This window comes from Ambystoma mexicanum, chromosome 2p, assembly GCF_040938575.1.
Source record: "Ambystoma mexicanum isolate Mex_15411 chromosome 2p, UKY_AmexF1_1, whole genome shotgun sequence".
NCBI lineage: Eukaryota > Metazoa > Chordata > Amphibia > Caudata > Ambystomatidae > Ambystoma > Ambystoma mexicanum.
Window position 1 is genome coordinate 440,322,408 of NC_090923.1, and position 18,017 is coordinate 440,340,424.

Below are 18,017 nucleotides of genomic sequence, written 5' to 3' on the forward strand. Positions count from 1 at the left end.
GACCGCACTCGCTTATGAAAGACAACGCGCCCCTGCAAAGAAGACTGGACGGAGAGCATGCCTAATTCTACCACAAGGCAGAACCTTCCCCGCAGACCATATCAGGGCAAAGATGAGAAGCATACCCATGAGTAACCCGGCTGGTTTGCGTCCCTGTGGATACCAGGTGAGCGTAACAGATAACCTGTGTGGAGGGTCCTTGGGGATTGGGAAGAGGGTATCTTAAGGCGAGACATGGTATCCCCCTTTCCCTTATGACAACCAACCTAACCCTCCCCCAGGCTTTATGAGCTACTGTAAATAATCTCCCCTCATTTTCCCTCATGCAACCTACTGAAGGACTGTGACAAGGAAGAGGCGACAAGATGTAGTGAACACCAGTAAGTCATTTCATCACTCTAGTACTGAGACGAGGAAGAGGCCTGCAGAGTATTGTAAAGGTCAGGCATGTTCCAAGTTCTCCTCTAATTGTAGTTAGGCAATAACAATTGGGAACTCACACCTTCAACCTGTCAAGTGATTGCAGGAGTATAAGAAGCGAGGAGACCAGCAGCAAAAAGACCAGCAGGGAATCCTGTTTGCGAGGAGGCAGCCGTGGTGGGTCCTGCAGGAAGCCAGGATGGCAACAGATGACCCAAGGAACTGTGGAACCCAGGATCAGGTGGGCCGTAAGAAAACCACATGTGTGGGAGCGTCTGTGTTCGGATATAAGCAACCGGAGCTGTGGGCTAAGAAAAGGAAGCAAAGTGGCTGCCAGCGTCCATGGAAAGGAAGCAGAGCTGCCAGCAGAAGCTGATGAGAATCCATCATTCAGGATGTTAAAAACATGCTTGAGGCTAACATCATCGAACCTTCTAAATATCCTTGGTCCTTCCCTAGTGTTTTGGTGGCAAAACCTGTTGGAAGTTGGAGGTTTTATATAGACTTTAGAAAGGTGAACACCATCTCTGCCTTTGACGCTTATCCAATGGCCCCTGTCGATGGCCTGATCAACTGCCTGGGTAATGCTGTCTACCTTTCAAAATTAGATTTAACAAAAGGGTATTGGCAATTTCCTTTGTATGGACCTGATATAGAGAAAACTGCCTTTGCTGCTTCAATAGGGTTGTTTCATTTGAAAGTCCTGCATTTTGGTCTACCTGGTTCTCCCACAACATTCCAGAGGTTGATGGATAAAATCTTACAGCCATACTCAGAATTTTGCACAGCTTATATGGATGACATTTTTATACATAGCAGGACATGCTCAGACCATTTGTACAACATTTACATGATCATGAGCGTGTTAAGAAAAGCAGGGTTTACAGCTAATCTCAGAAAATGCTCATTGGCCCAATCTGCGGGTACGTTTTTTTTGTGGGTAATGGTACTGTCCAAACACAGCAATAGAAGGTGAGAGCTGTTCTCCATATTCCCACTTCAAAAACTAAGAAAGATCTGAGGGGCTTTTTGGGACTTATCGAGTACTACTGCGGGTGTATTACAAATTCTTCCAGCAAAACATCCAGATTGACTGACGAATTGGGACACCACCTAAGCCCATACTTGTTGACGGAGAACCAGAATTCGAAGTAAAAGATATCTTGGACTCTAAATACTCTAGGACCAAGCTATATTATCTCGTCGATTGGAAAGGATTTGGACCACAAGATAGATCCTGGGAGCCCAGTGAGAATATCCACACACCACGTCTAATCAGGAAATTCCATCGGAACTTCCCAAACAAACCTGGGCCAGACAGAAGGAACACCATGGGAGGGGCTTTAGGGGGAGTGCTGTCACGACCCTCGGCCAAAACCTATTGGCCAGGTGGAGTCAGGACTCGGGCCTCTAGAGTCTGGCATCCTCTTCAAAAGCCCTCATGGGGCCAGTCCTGGTGCCTATGGCGCCAGGCTCATACACCATGAACAACAATGTGCTTGGGAACTACTTTATTGTATTGTCAGCCAACGTGGAGGCTGAGAAGCATACTGCGGGTGTATTACAAATTCTTCCAGCAAAACATCCAGATTGACTGACGAATTGAAAAATACTGAGCCCCAGAAGATCAGATGGGAAGAGGAATATGATATCTGTTATACGACCTTGAAACATGCCCTATGCCAGAGCACCATTTTCAAATTTGCAGATTTTATTAAAGAATTCATCATCCAAACTGATTCTTCCTTAATGAGGTTAAGAGCTGTTTTATAGCAAAACCATGATGGTTTGAAACATCCACTTTTGTACTTCATATGAAAACTGTTCGCCAGGGATAAGAACTACTCAGTCATGGAGTTAGATGCACTGGCAATCAAGTGGTCAGTAATACACCTAAACTACTACCTCCTGGGACATATGTTTCATGAAATAACAGACCACTCCCTATTGGTATGGATAAATCAGAGGAAATAATCCAACCCTCAGGTAATGCAGTGGTTCCTGGACCTTCAACCGTATTGCTTCACAGTAGAGCACCGGAAGGGCTGAGAGCAAGGTAACATGGACTTCCTCTACCGGTTTCCCTGTGATGCACCCCGGTCCAAACCGCATTGGGAAAAGGTATGTGAGAAACCTGAGGGTATCCTCATACCTACTCCCCTAGAATCCTCTTCTCAGGTGGCCAGGGAAAGGCCATTGCTTTTAGATCCTGACCATGTGAGTGGAAAAGTGAGGGAGGATAACCTGGGTGGAGGGTCCTTGGGGATTGGAAAGAGACTATCCACAGGCAAGACATGAGAACCAACTAGCCCTCTCCCCGTCTTTATGGCCAACTGTAAGACATCTCCCCACATTTTCCCTCATTCAACCTACTACAGAACTGGAAGCTGGAAGAGGCAACTCGGAGTAATGAACACTAGTAAGTCATTTTACAACTCTAGCATTGAGACGAGGAAAGGGCCTGCAGATTATTTTAAAGGAAAGGCATGGCCCAAGTTCTCCTCTAATTGATGTCATGCAATTACAATTGGGAACTCACACCAGCACCCGGTCAAGTGTTTGTGAGAATACAGTCATAGTGGGTGCTGCAGGAAAGTCCAAATGCCGGCAGACGACTGCCGGAACTGTACAGACCAGGAGCAAGCGGGCCATAAGAATATCATAGGTGTGGGAGCCTCCGTGGTCGGGGATATGCAGCCAGAGCGGCTGGCAAAGAAAAGGAACAAAAGTGGCTGCCAGCATCCGCAGAACGGAAGCAGAGTTGCTGGTCGGAGCTCAAGATAATCCGAAGTGCGAGCAGGGCTCGTGATTGAAGGAAAGTCTGCAGGCAGAGCTAAAAAAGAAGAGTGCAGCGCCCAGACAGAGCGCCAGGGACCGGTACATGAAGGGAGAATGTCACTCAAAACAGGCCACTCCTGAAGGCTGTGGGGAAATAAGGCGAATGCTAAACTAACAAAACAGCATGTGCTTAATGAAACAAACTCAAAGCTGCAGGTTTGGTGAAAATTACGTGGCAAAGCAAGTCATTACCAATATTGAATTCCAAATTGAATTAAAACTTGATGGGCAAACTTACAATCAGATGATGAATGAATATGAAGTTTAGATATTGCCTGTTTAAAAATTGCAAAGAACAAGGCAAGAGAGCAAGAGTGGATGATTGCAAGGGAGCATGACCCCAAAGTGGTTAAGGAATAAAATCACCACAAAGTGAACTTTATGCATGAATAAAGTGTGGCAAGGCCAACGACTGGCAAGCGGTATGTGACACAATGTAGCGAAGCCAAGAGGTTGACATGGAAACTCCAAGTGAGTCTAAACCTTCAAATAAAGACAAGAGGCTGACAAGGAGAAGCCAGGTGAGTGTGAACATTGACACTGAGGCAGATACAGAAGAACCTGTGTGGGCCAAAGAGCCTAGGCTTCCTGGTTGCGCAATTTGTAATGGGTGGACTCTGTGGTCTGACAACTGCACCTAGAGCAGGGAACCATCAATTGAGAAAGCTAAAGACATTGTTGAAGTAAACCAAAAAGGAGTAAGCTGATAGAATTGGTAAGCCAATTCAGAAGGAGTGTCAAGTTGATCTGGAGTTGTTTTGAAAATGAAAAGACTGAGGCTAAGTATAAGTTGGCAAGTTGAAGCCTTGGGGAAGGGAAACATGAGACTTAATGAACTTTAGTGCTGTCTTGATGACGGGAACCTCAAGACCCTTTTCTTGGTAACTGTGTTGCCATGCTCTTGAGGAAGGGAATTCCAAGGATTTGTGGAACTGTTTAGAACTTCTGAAAGGTAATCAAGAGACTTTTGTGGAACTTATTTGAATTTTTTGCAAAGAGGAGCTGAAAAGTAAGCTAGGAGATGGAAGATGCTCAGAACTTTGTTTTTATCATCATTTATCTTATTGCTGACATCCCTACACATTTGTTAGCTTTAGTTGTGAGGGCAAGGATAGGTTTTGGACACATACATACTTTTATGTTGCACTTTCTGACTCAGACTTTCCTTTGTTTCGTTAGGTAGGGAAGTCCGACCTCAGCATAGGGCAAGTTAGGCTTTTAACCATCCTAACATTTAACTTAATACACCATTTTATTTTGAACTTTGAATCTGTTGTCTGTGTCTTGCTTCATGAGGCCTTCTCTCATCCATGACATCTGAGAAACAGTCCACACAGTTTTGTTCAAAGATTTGTTCAAAACCAAGCTAAAAGCCTACCGACTTGCTGCTGACATACCCTCTTAATCTAACTGTCATCTGCTTGATAACTAACATTTCTCCCTTGCCTCTAAGATGCCTCTGTCCCTCACTTCTTCTGCCTCTAATATAGCACTTCATCAAACATGGCCACATCCCGAGCATAGCTGGCCGAACCACCTACCTGCTCTTAAAAATGGCCAATGTTGGTTTTCCTTAACCTATGTATGTCCACTTATGTATTGTCCCAGTTGACTGTTCCATTTACTCCCCTCCACAACCTAGTCAGAATGTCTCCGACTGTAAGAAGCTCAATGCTTCCAGTCAAATCTGATTTTGTATCTATTGTACATACTTTTGTGTTCAAAGGAGCATTGTTCCTCCTGTATATAAATACAGGTTGTGGTTATATCTGCTTAAGGAGTGGAACTGTACGGTCTTAAACGGCCGCACAAATGGTGACCACCCTGGGCAGACGACCTGGGCTGCCGGCTCTAAGAGGGCCATCTTGGATTATATGGCTACCTCTGACTCCTTATTAGAACATGTTTCGCGATTGCAAATTGTGGCGAATACGTATAGTGATCATGTTTTGGTTGTAATAGTTATGTCTGGTGCCGGAGGGTCCAGGGAATTGTGTCCCTCAATTAATGTGGTTCCCAACCATGCAGGGAATAGGATTCGCTAGTCCGAAAAGAACATTGAGAGGGTGAACTCACTTGCTTTCCCATTGGGTTGTAGTATAAAATGGGCACTCTGGGGTAAAATCCCTGAGGCCATTGAAGATTGGATTGAGGGTTTGTCCTTGACTCTTGCTAGGGGCAAACCCGCACCAAAGAATAAATAAATGGGGGAGCGAGGGAAGACCCATATTTGACAAACATATGCGACCGCAAACATCAAATGAGACATGAAATCAGAGCCTGTAGAGGGGAAGTTTGTCATCTTGGTAATACCTACGGGATAATTACCCATATAAAGCTCTCTAAACAGCAGTACCACACCTGGCTCTATCATTATCGTAAATCTCAGCAAAGAAGGCACTGGCAAAAATGTATCCAGATTCCCTGTAGTAGAGATACACGGAAAATCTGGCAAATACTTTCGAGGGTTGGGGGTGAATTGATTCAGAAAATAGTGAATCCTATTCCGGCCGAACAGTGGGCGGACTACATTGAGAACAAGTTTTATAAGATCATGGCTTGTTCTTCTTGTACTGTCGAACACTCTGAACCCTGGCTGCTCTTCAAGAGCGTCAAAATTGTGAAACAAGCTATCATGAACACTAAGATGTCTAATGCACCCTGCCCAAATTGTTTAGCAAATTCTGTCCTGAAAAAAGATCCAAATAATTGGGCCCACGTAGTACTAACCCTATTTTCCCGGGTTTGCAGGTCTTGCTCCATACCTTTGATATGGCAAAGGTCGGTCCTAATACCGGTCCATAAGAAGGGGGACCGGAAGGAGGTGACCAGCTACTGCCTTTTGTCCATGTTGGACGTGACGGGCAAGATTTTTGCGACACTGGTACTTGGAGAGTTGGAGGCCTGGGTAGTGGCTAATCAAGTGCTTAGCTTTGCTCAGACTGTATTCAGATCAGAATCTAGCACTACGGATAATATTAAAGTTTTAGACTCATTGATTAATTCCAAAATGAGTAATAAAGAAGGTACTCTATAGTCTTCGTAGACTTTACTACTGCTTTGGACCAGGTAGTGAGAGAGAAACTCTTGTCTAAGCTCTCTAGTCTTAACTGTCCCAGATGGATAATTCAGATTCTAAAAGCATTGCATAGTGAGAATAGTAGCAAGGTTAAACTTAACAATGAAGGTGTAATGACTGAATCCATAAGTATCAACATGGGGTTTGAGCAGGGATGTGTGGCGGCTCCTACGCTTTACAATCTCTACATCTCTAACCTTCTCCGATGCATGGGGTTAAAGTGTAACTGTCCACCTAATTAGGGAACACTCTGATAATAGGCATGCTGTATGCAGATTACCTGATACTGTTCGATAGAACATTGTCGGGCATCAAGAGCATGCTAGAGGAACTCTCACAGTATTCTTTCCAGCTGGGATTTACCATCAACTTAAGGAAGACAAAGATAATGTTGATCACCAGAAAGGATTCTATCCATTTTGGAATTGAAACCAGTCTGGGCATGATAGAATTAGTTGATTCCTACTCTTATTTGGGTCTGGAATTTGACGTATCCTCTTATTACGATTGGATAATTGCACATAAAAAAAAGGCGAGCTAAACTGCTGATGCTACAGACATCCAAGTTTGCAAGTGGGAATGCAGGGTGTAGTATGATCGGCATTGTAAAGTTGTACCAACAGTGCTTTGTGCCGGCCATGCTCTACTGCTTGGAAGCTCTGGCTATGCAGGACCTAAATTGGCTCAATATCTAGGAAGGCCATTATTGGTGAGCAGTATTGGGTTTAGGGCCGTCTTGTTATATGCAATATTTGTGGCTTGAACTAGGTCTAACCTCATTGAGGGGAATGGCCTTGCATGCTCAGTGTGTTTTTTATCTGAAATCCTGCTCCTCACCTGTGTGTACAGTAGTGGGAAATAATTATGATGCAGAGAAGGTCCTGCAGGGGGATAATTTTAAACATCTTAATGTATCCGTCTTATTGGATATTGGTTGGATTCATGCCACAAAGAGAACGCAACCATATGTTCATTCGAAAAAATCATTTGTCTTTAAGCTAAACCACTGGGACTGGTGTGGAAATTATTCCAATTTAGAAAAGCTGAAAGGGTTTGAGGCTGTGTCCCATGTGATTCAAAGATACAGGAGGACACAACCGTATTTGCTCCTTTGCCCAGAACTGGGTCTGAGGGACTTCTTGCTGAGGTTGCGAACCAATCAATTGCAGGTCCTCGCCATAACAGGTACACAGCAGGGTTTGATATTAAGGGATAGGTTCTGTTGTATTTGTGGCAGACCTGATCACTTGGAGACCGCCAGGCATGTGCTCACCTCTTGCACTTAATTGGGCCCATTATATATGAGCATGCTGGGATAATTGGAACATAGATATGAGGGTATTTTTGGAGATTCATTTTGGGATTATTGTCTCAACTCATATACAGTATCATCTCAGCTTGCCCTGTTCAGAGTGTGGACACATGTTAGAAATGTATTGTTACCAACTTGTTTTAATATCTACACAGAGCTGATGTATTCTATTCTTGTGGCACTGGCCTCCATTTCGTGGTATTGTTTGGGATTATGGGCCTCATTCCGAGATTGGAGGTAGTCATGGTGCTATTTGCGCCATGACTGCCTCTAATAACAGGTCCGGTACCGGTATGGTTCAATGGAGACTTACCGGTGTAGTCCGACCTTTGCGGGACTGGTAAGTCCCCAATGAAAAAGCCATTCCCCATTCCCATTTGAGCCCCCATAGGGCTCAATGGGAATGGGGAAGGCGCTAATAACGGTAACGCAAATTGCGGTACCGTTATTGGCTCTGAATTCCCTTAACGGGTCCCGTCCATAACTCCTGGTCAGACCAGGCGTTAAAGGAGGGGCCCGCTAAGGGAACTCTTAGTAGGGCGGTAAGGGATTACCGGCACCGGTCCCCTTGCCGGTGCCCGGTATCCTTTACCGCCCCACTCGAAAAGAGGCCCTATGTCTATGTTTATTTAAGTGACATATTTTATGTGATTATCTTATGTGATTTTATCTCATTTAGGATCCATTGTTCTATGGTTCTGTCAAGTTATGATATTTTACTTTTTTATTTTCTGATTTGTTTTATTTTCCTCTTATTTTCATTTTATTTTGATACTTTGATACTGTAATTTATGGGATTTCGATGTATCACTCATATTGTGCTAGTGATATTTGTTGATTTAATGAATTTAATAAATTTGGTTAGGTAATTTGTGTTGAACTAGTGTCGATTTGTTTGTTACATTTTGTGCAAACTTCAAATTTTGGACTAAAACGCAATAAATTATTATTATTAAATTGTTTTAATGAACTAAATCAATGCTGAGGTAAGTCAATTCTGAAATGTTAGACACAGGGAGATTAAATGAATTGCCCAGAACCATACACTTTGGTGGAATAAGAGTTAGAGAGTACTGTAGGATTATTTAGTGTGTTTTTGGAGTGCAGCACCACTGCATGAGATCAATGTATTGCTATAATGCGGTACAAGCAATTGCACCATGTTTTTTTCTCCTGAAATGCCTCTGTTGCAGGAGACACATTAGAGGATTAATGAACTAATATAATTAACAGTACTAACATGATCTTAACTTATTAACATCATAATGTGTACTCCAGTGCAACATGAGGTGGAAAAGACAGGCTCTGAAAGTCATTTTAAACGTGCACTTGGATTATTCTTTTTTTCTGTGTTCACTGTGTTAGCTGGATGCAAAATATGCATGCCAGGAAATGAGTATATACAGTTTCTAAACCGTATAAGCCAAGCCATTGTTAAAAGAGGAGGATAGATTATTGTGCATTTTCATTGGTGACACATCACCTTAAGGGCTGTAACAGAGGTCTCTTGGTACATTTCGGGGAGGAAGAAAGGCAGAGGACATTTTGCACTGCTCCGGGGAAGAATTGGCTGGAGTTTCTATGGGGTTTCCTGATTTAAAGGTATCGTCCCAGTCCATCGCTGACTTTCCCAGGCTGGAGATTCCAGTCAATAAGCACCGGCTTGAGAGACCGCAGAACAGAACTGCATATCCTCGCTGGGGTGCTTTGAAGGAAAGCCTTAAGCCATTTCAAGAAAGCGACCAGTCCGGGGAGTTTGCGTGCTAAACAGCTACAATTCGCTGGTAAATATCTTGTATGAAAGTGAGGGTGCGGTATGTGCATGAGACCTATTTTAGACAGGCAGTGTAGCGATAGCTTTTCACTTTGTTCAAATTTTAACATTTTAATGTTGCCAGCTGAAGGCAAAACAAACGATGTAATTCTTTCTCTCTCATGTGCAAATATGAAATGAAATTCATAGTGTTCTTGCATTTTGTCTTTCTCATGTTTTTATTTCACGAATGGTAATGTATCATTTTAAAATGAAATTGTGATAACAAAGTCTGCCTAAGAGTATTCTTGTTTCTGTTTCATTTGGTGTCTAACAAAATATTATGCAGATAAAGTAATGTTATGAGCAATTATAAATAGCTGTTTGCGTGGTTCCACTCAGTGTATATATGTGTGTGTGATTTCTGAGTGGAACATAATGAAATAGTTTGCTGGACGTATATGAGTCAGAAGAAAGAAAGGCCTCTGGAAATAGTTTCACTAATGTAAATAAATTAGTGATTATACCACATGTTATTGTGAATACTTTATGGAAGCATAGCTCACTGGTGTAGATAAATCAGTGATAACAGCCATAAGTGGCATTCCATATGAAAATGTGGTGTTCCTGAATAATTTAGAAGCCCGAGGCCTCTAGAGATCACAAGAACAGTCTAAACAAATGAAAGTGGTTTTGTATGTTGGGGCCACAAATAAAACAAAGAAATTATGCTCATCACTATACCACAACGAAATGCATACCAACTAAACGTATCTGTGTACTGAAATAATGCATATCCACTATATTACTATAATACCAAACCCAATCTGAATGCAAGGAGTGATTATTGCTGAATAACTTGCTAGGCCCCAAATCTACACAAAATACATATTTATGGTGCGTTGCAGGCCATGAAAGTGATCATAGAGCACCTACTGGGCGTGGCAAGTGTATCTCACACCGCCATCTGTACATTAAAGGGAACCTATTTCATAATAGCAGTGTGTCACTAAAAACGAATTTCAGAATGTCTCAAAGGGAAACCACATTCTCAGACCTAGTGCAATATTTAGAGGCAAAGTTATTCGCACATGGGGCGTGGTCATCAAACAGTACCTCAGAATGGCGTGACCGCATTCAGGGTGAGGTGCAGAAAGAAAAACTAGACAATATTTTTGCAGAAGGCAGCATAATTCAGGTCTGCCTTCTAAGGTTATTAAATGCAGCCGATAAAAATGCATAGAAAGACTGTTTGATACGTCTGTGCGCCAAAATCTGGTTTATTTTGAATAGGTCCCTGCGAATGCAAGAAAATGACACCCAGCTAATTAACAGGTTAAAGACTGACTTAGATGGGGCAAGTAAAAATCAGGAAATGTTAAAAGCAGAATTGGATGTATGCCAAAAAGACCTGCAGTTAAAATGCAGAGATTTTGATGTTCAATTGTCCAAAAGCAAGAAACGATTTGAGGACAGTGAACAAGAATTGGTACACTTAAAAGCATTGGTGGACCACATTAGAGAAGATAAAGATGAGGTTGTGTCAGAGATGCAGATTTTACAAAAAAACATTATGAGAAAGAAAGTGACCTCCAAAATGCGGAACAAGAAATGGTTAAAATGCTTCAAGAAAGAGACAAGAGGAATAAAATATTTAATGAGTGCCAAATGCAAATGTGCGACATGCAGGAGGTAATTAATAAAATGAGTGATGAAAACAACTATTTGCAAAACGAAGCAAACAGGCTCCTTAAAAAGTGTAAGGACTTAGAACAGCAAATGTGCATTCCCATGTCCCAGGAGAGGCGGCAGGGTAACACATTCAATGGAGTTGAGGTGAATTCTATTTCTACCCAAAGGGCTAGTGCCCCAGTGACTGGGCCGGTGACTGAACTTGGTTGCAGCACCCTTGGGGGATTTGATACTCCCATTGGGGGCCGCCACCAATCCCATACACCTGGAACCAGGGTTGAGTCACCAGGTAGTGCAATTCCATGCATTGCAACAAGTAGCCCCATAAAGATAATGAAATCTATTAAAGCCCTGATCAAACCATTTACAAAAGGAGGGGAATGCTGCATTGAGGATCACTTAGAAGCGGTTCATGACATTTTTAAAGCACTACAGATACCTAAGGAACAGTACAGGCAATATTTTCATTTAACTTTAGATGCCCTGACGGCCATTATTATAAGAGGATTGAATGAACAGCAGAATATGACATGGGCAGAGTTCAAAAAAAGAGATCAGGCGTCATTTCTCTCCTTTCCAGTCATTGCAGGAGGCAAAGTAAGTCGCTTACACAATCACTGCTGGGCCTAATACATCCCCTCGCCAGTTTTTACAAGACTTAAAAAGAGCATTTCCTCGCTTTGATGTATCTTTTATGGGCTGCAGAAAGACATCATATCCCAATTGGTCCGTGAATTTGACCGTGACAAGTCCCTAGAAAGGATTGTACACCAAAGCACAAAACTATATGAGGTACTATATTGTCAGGGTAGAGAAGGTGATAAAATAAGAGATACTAGACCTAAATCTAAAGAACCTTCAGCAACAGTGATGGAAATCAGGTCAGCCAAAATGTCCCTTGAGTCTGCTCAAAGTCCAAGTAAAAATAATTTGGCACCTGAACAGAGGGGTAATCAACAAAGGTCATCACACACTGCACCAATGTTCCAATCACATGATCCTAGTAATAGGGAGAGTTACATCAGCCCCAGGTACTTAGGAGATAGGGCCCGGACAAGCTATCGACCTGATATGTCAGGTATGAACAATGACCAGAGACAAAATCAGGATCAAAGAAATGATGGTCCTTATCAGACATTGGGGACACAAAGCAGATTTGATCCCAATACCATGATATATGGTAATCAGGATAGACCCCAATATGTGGATCGATTTGCTGATAATGGGAATCAACATAGGGGCCAGTAGCCACAACCTGAGAGACAAGACATGAGACAGAACATGAATTACACTTCACATCAGTACAATGATTCCCCAGCAGGGGACTACAACCAAAGGATGGGTGCACCCCGCTCCCCTCCGCAAATGAATCAAGAGTTCAGGAACCATCCCAATACAAATCATTCTCCTGAGAGGTATCAGAATAGATCCAATCAGGGAGAAAACAACCAATATCGATCTAGGCCACAGAGAGAGGATTCTAGAGCGATGGAAAGATTCCAGTGCCTCGAGGCCCAAGTGAAAATGTTGGCTGAGCAAATAGGAAAGCTCTGCACAACACAAAAACATTCATCAAAGGAGGGGGCAGATGGCCATAGCAATGATCGGGGGGCTTCTGAAAAGTGACTAAGTACTTATGATGCCTGCAGCGCCGAAAAGACGGTTTGCTCTGATGTAATTTTGCATAATGTCTCTGAGATGCCTAATGATTTAAAAGTGAAAATACCAGTACATGAACATGTAACAGAAAATGCAAATACTTCTAAAAGAGAGGTACGATTTAACCTAGAACTAAATCAAACATTGGCGATATGTACAAATGAAATAGGAAAACCTGAAAATCCAAAAGAACCAAGAGACAGGTTTAAGAAAAATGACTCATGCATGGGGAATACCAGTGAACCAGGAGTAAGTGGCGATGCTATAGCTCCTTCCCTGGGCAATCCAAACAATGACCAAACAAAGGCAGTAAAAAGAAATACTCAAAAGGAGGGTACAGATCAATCACCTGAAGAATTCTTTGAACCACATATTTTTGAAGAGGTTAAAAGGGCTGGTACCCTACTGAATAATCACAAATGCACAGAATTAGACAATGACAAATTGCCAAGTGATGTTGTTACACATGTTCAGTTGGAGGGTTGTAGTGTGACCTCTGAGGATACCTGGATGGATGGGCGAACGGTGGCCACACTTCAAAAAACCTCTGAACATGGGGAAATGAATAAAGTCTGTCACACAGGAATGAGCAAAAAGGAGGGAAACATGTCTTTCCATTTACCGATGTGCTTAGCCAAAAGTGAAAAAGGCCTGAGAAAGGTGAGCCCTGAAATCAGTAAGAATTTGCATTTCCTATGTGTATTAGAGGAAGTTGAAGACAGGTATTATGCTTCCATCATTGTGGAAGAAAAATGCCATACATTTGCAATGATTGACACTGGCGCACAGGCCACAATTATGTCTAAAGAATTAGTAAAGAGTATCAATGAAGGGAGATCCCCGCAGAATCAGATCACAGTAAAGGAGAATCAAGGTCCAGTGCATAATTTTAACGGGGAGGAGGTGCCTATTATAGGCGCCACCGAGGTTGACATAAAGATAGGTAAACACAGAATGAAACAGGAGGTATTGGTCACAACCATTTGTGATATTCCATTTCTAATGGGAACAGATTGCCTGAAAAGATTATCTCCGCTCATAGATGGGGTGAATGGAGTACTGTGGTCCTTAACCAAAAAACCATTGAGACCTAAGAAACTAAAATCACAAAACAGCAATATAAATGAATGTCACACCTTTGCAAAAACAAATGATGCAGTGGAGGTGTATCTCCAGAATAGTTGCATACCTAGCGTCACTGTTATATTAATGTGTCAAGACAAGATGCAGAGTGAAAATAAAAAAATACCTGTATAAATATACTTAGACCCAAGGAAAGAATGGTAAACTGCCACAGATGAGCACACCTTACACTTTTATTTAAAAGAGAAGACATGCAAACAGAATACTGCTCCTAGAGCAGGTTCAGAAAAACACATTACCACTCTTGCTGAAATACACATGGAAGATGAACAACCATGGGTTCATGTTGGGATAAATGACTATTCTAAAACAATAAAAGCCACTTTAGCGCTTGAACAGGAAAGGAGCTTCATTAACGAGAATTTGCTGCAAAAAATAATGGAAAGGGAGGAGATCCTGAAATTTAGGATTAAAAACCAGTATGTCTCTGGTTTGGACGGTCCAGACTTTGAAAACCGAATTGCAGGTAGATGCATGCTGAAAATTAGCATTGAACAAAAAACAATTTACCATAATGTTTGGATAGTGTGTGGAACACAAAATGACTTTTACATGGGAAATGACATCATGCACAGAATGTGTATGGTGCTATATTTCCTTAATCAAAAGATATGGTCACGCATAGGTGGGCCGGCACCTGAATTTGAAGACAAAAGAAGTGCTTATCATTGCGCACAGCTAGTCCCTTATGCAATTGAATTACAAATGAGGAAAGATACTGTTATCCCTGCATTCATAAAGCAGTTTTCAATAACACTGAAATGCAAAAATGGACAGCAGATGAAAGATTCTGATGCATTTGAATGTCTGAATGAATCCATAAAACAGCAAGGCCTGGATTATGAATACATTCCATTGTAGATGTGGGTGAAGGGCCTGTAAAAATGATGGTGAATAATAAAGGTTATCAGAATATTTATTTAGAGGAAAACTCCCCAGTAGGAATGGCCATACAAAAATCACATTACACAGCAGATCTAAATAACATGGTGATTGGAAATATACCTGAAAAGTATGTAGATGCCAAGGGTGAATTGCCAGAATACCTGGACTCTCAGCCCAAAGGGATATTTAGAATTAATTCTGTGTACCCTTATGATTCAAGCGACACAGTGTGCTGTCATCAAGAGGATTGCATAACATTTAACTTAAATGAAAATGAAATAGAAAATCAGCCCATTGAAGTAGAAGCTGATATGCCAAAACATTTAAATGTGGCAGCTTTGCAAAGAGACACAGCCACACAATTAGAGGAAAGTGCCAAGATTCCCATGCCAGAACATTTTCCAGAATTCCCCAAAATGGTAGAGGAGCAGATTTTGTTAGCGGATGCATGTGACAACGAGGAGGATAGGAATGAATTGAGGAAGATATTTATGGAGTTTAAAGATGTATTTGCAAAAGATGCTTATGATTGTGGGCTAACCAATTTACATGTGGCCACACTTCCGGAAGGGTGTAGCAGAAGCCCAGTATTTGTACACCAGTATAGACTACCGCTGGCATGTTTAGAGTCATTGGCAGAGATTATTAAAAATTTGGGGCCGCGGGGAATCATCAGGCCCATTCATAGCACATCCAATACACCTATATTAGGTGTGTTAAAACCAAACGGTCAATGGCGACTGTGTGCAGATTTGAGAGAGTTAAATAAAAGAGTGCCAGTATCCAGATGGCCACTGCCATTCATTGATCAGGGATTAGCTCAGGTATATGGTTCAAAAGTGTTCACCACATTAGATCTCACCTCTGGATACTGGTGTGTGCCATTGGCAGAGGAGATACAGAATGTATTTTCCTTTTTATTTGATAAGACTCAATACGCATGGTTTAGAACTCCATTCGGTTATGTCAATTGTGGGAGTGAATTTGGCATATTTTTGAGAAAGGCTATGCCTGATGCAGCAGAAAGAGGAACCATAATTTATGTGGATGATGTCTTGATAAAAAAATGACAGCTTGAAAAGCCATTTTGATGAAATAAGACATGTTCTTGGCCAATTGCAGAAAGCAGGCGCCAAAGTATCTTTACAAAAAGCACAATGGTGCAAGAAAAAGGTGAACTTTCTAGGCCATGAAGTGAGTGAACATGGACGAAATCCACAAAAGAAGAAAATAGAAGCCATACAGAAACTAAAAGATCCTAAAAATGTGAAAGGGGTAAAAAGACTATTAGGAATGACAGGCTATAACAGAAAGTTCATTGAAAATTATGCTGAAATCACTCAACCATTGACCAAACTGCTTAAACTGAATACAGCCTTGAAATGGGAAAAAGAGCAGTCTGAGGCAGTGGCTAAATTAAGGGAATGTCTTGTAAGGGCACCATGTTTAGCATATCCCATAAAGGACAGGGATTTCTTTATAGAAATAGGTTTCTCTGAACATTGTATGTCAGCAGTGTTATCACAAAAACATGATTTGAATAACAAAACCATTGCATATGCAAGTAAGGCATTTTCCCAAGTTGAAATTAAATTCAATGAATGTTAAAAGGCCCTATTAACCACTGTGTGGGCGCTACAACATTTCCGCCCCATTGTTCACGGAGAAAAGGTGATTATTGAGACAAATCATCAACATTTGCAATTTTTAGAGAGTAAAAGAATTAGGTCAGGTAATTTAGCGCAGTCCAGAATCACTTCATGGATGCTAGCATTACAGGGTTTTCCTGTAGAAGTGAGATATGGCCAAAATGAAAAAAGGCCAATTGCTCAAGGTTTAGCAGATTTGCATGACTGTGCAGCTGAACCAGTATCAAATGAAATAGAAGTGGAACCTAATTGGCAGGAATTTGAACAATCACCATATAAAGCCTTTGATGAAAAAACCTGCAAAGACTTGCCAACTGGATATGTTGATGGTTGTGCCTTTCACATTGAAAATGACAGTGATAAACAATTAGTGTCAGGAATAGGGAATGTCTGATTGTAGTGTGAAGGTGTCCCGAGTATAGGGATGAGAATTGGTGCTAGGAGCAGTCAGGTAGCGTAATTGGCAGCCATTTATAAAGCAATTGCTACTGTAGTTGATAATAAATTCAGTGAAATTGTCCCGGTGACGGATTCTGATTAGGCATGAAATAGGTTTGTGGAATATTTACCTGGCTGGAAGGCGAGAGGCATGATTACATACAATAAAAATCCACTTAAACATGGAAAAATGATACAAGCCATAGACAAATTGGTGTCAGAAAATGATTTAGCAATATACTGGAGGAAAATTCGTGGGCATTTGAAAACTCCAGGAGAGGATAAGGAGGGAAATGATAAGGCAGATCACCTGGCTAAAATTGGGGCTGTGAACGGAGAATTGCTACCTATTGAACATTTACTGGGTGAAATACAAATTGATGCAGTAACACGTTCTAAAGCAACAAAGGAGACAGATCAACCAGTGGTACAGTGGAGTTATGATACACCAGATCAAGATCTGATTGAGGCACAAAAGAATGATCACATTTTGGGAATCTATTATAATCATTTGATAGATCCTGAACAAAACCCTTTAACAGAAAATGATTGTATGGGAAAAGAAGAGTTGAGGGTGCTATTAAAGAGTAAAAAACGAATAAGACTACAAGATGGACTCATGATTAGAGAGTCCATAACAGGACAAATACAGTGGGTAGTACCCCTTTCATTCCGAGGGTTAATGCTACACCATGCGCATGATGTTATAACTGTAGGCCAAAGAGGCTCACAGAAAACAATGGAAATACTAAAAGATTATGCTTATTGGCCACATATGTCCCAAGATGTAGAATTATATACTAGAGGATGTCTAGTAGGTGCCCAATTTAAACCTGCTTCACCAATGCATAGAGCTCCATTAATGAAAAGAGGCCTAACTCTTCCATGGTCAGATTTGCAAATAGACTATGTAGGGCCTGTAAAGAGGTCGAGCAGGGGGAACCTGTATAATTTAAGTGTGGTATGTTTGATGTCGAAGTGGATTGAGTGTATTCCTGCACCAGATTGTAGTGCGCAAACAGCAGCCACATTGCTGGTGAACCATGTGTTTTCAAGGTTTGGGTTGCCACAAAGAATAGAATCAGACAGAGGAAGTCATTTTACAAGTGCTCTAATGAGTAAGGTATGGCAAATACTGGGTGTGAAGAG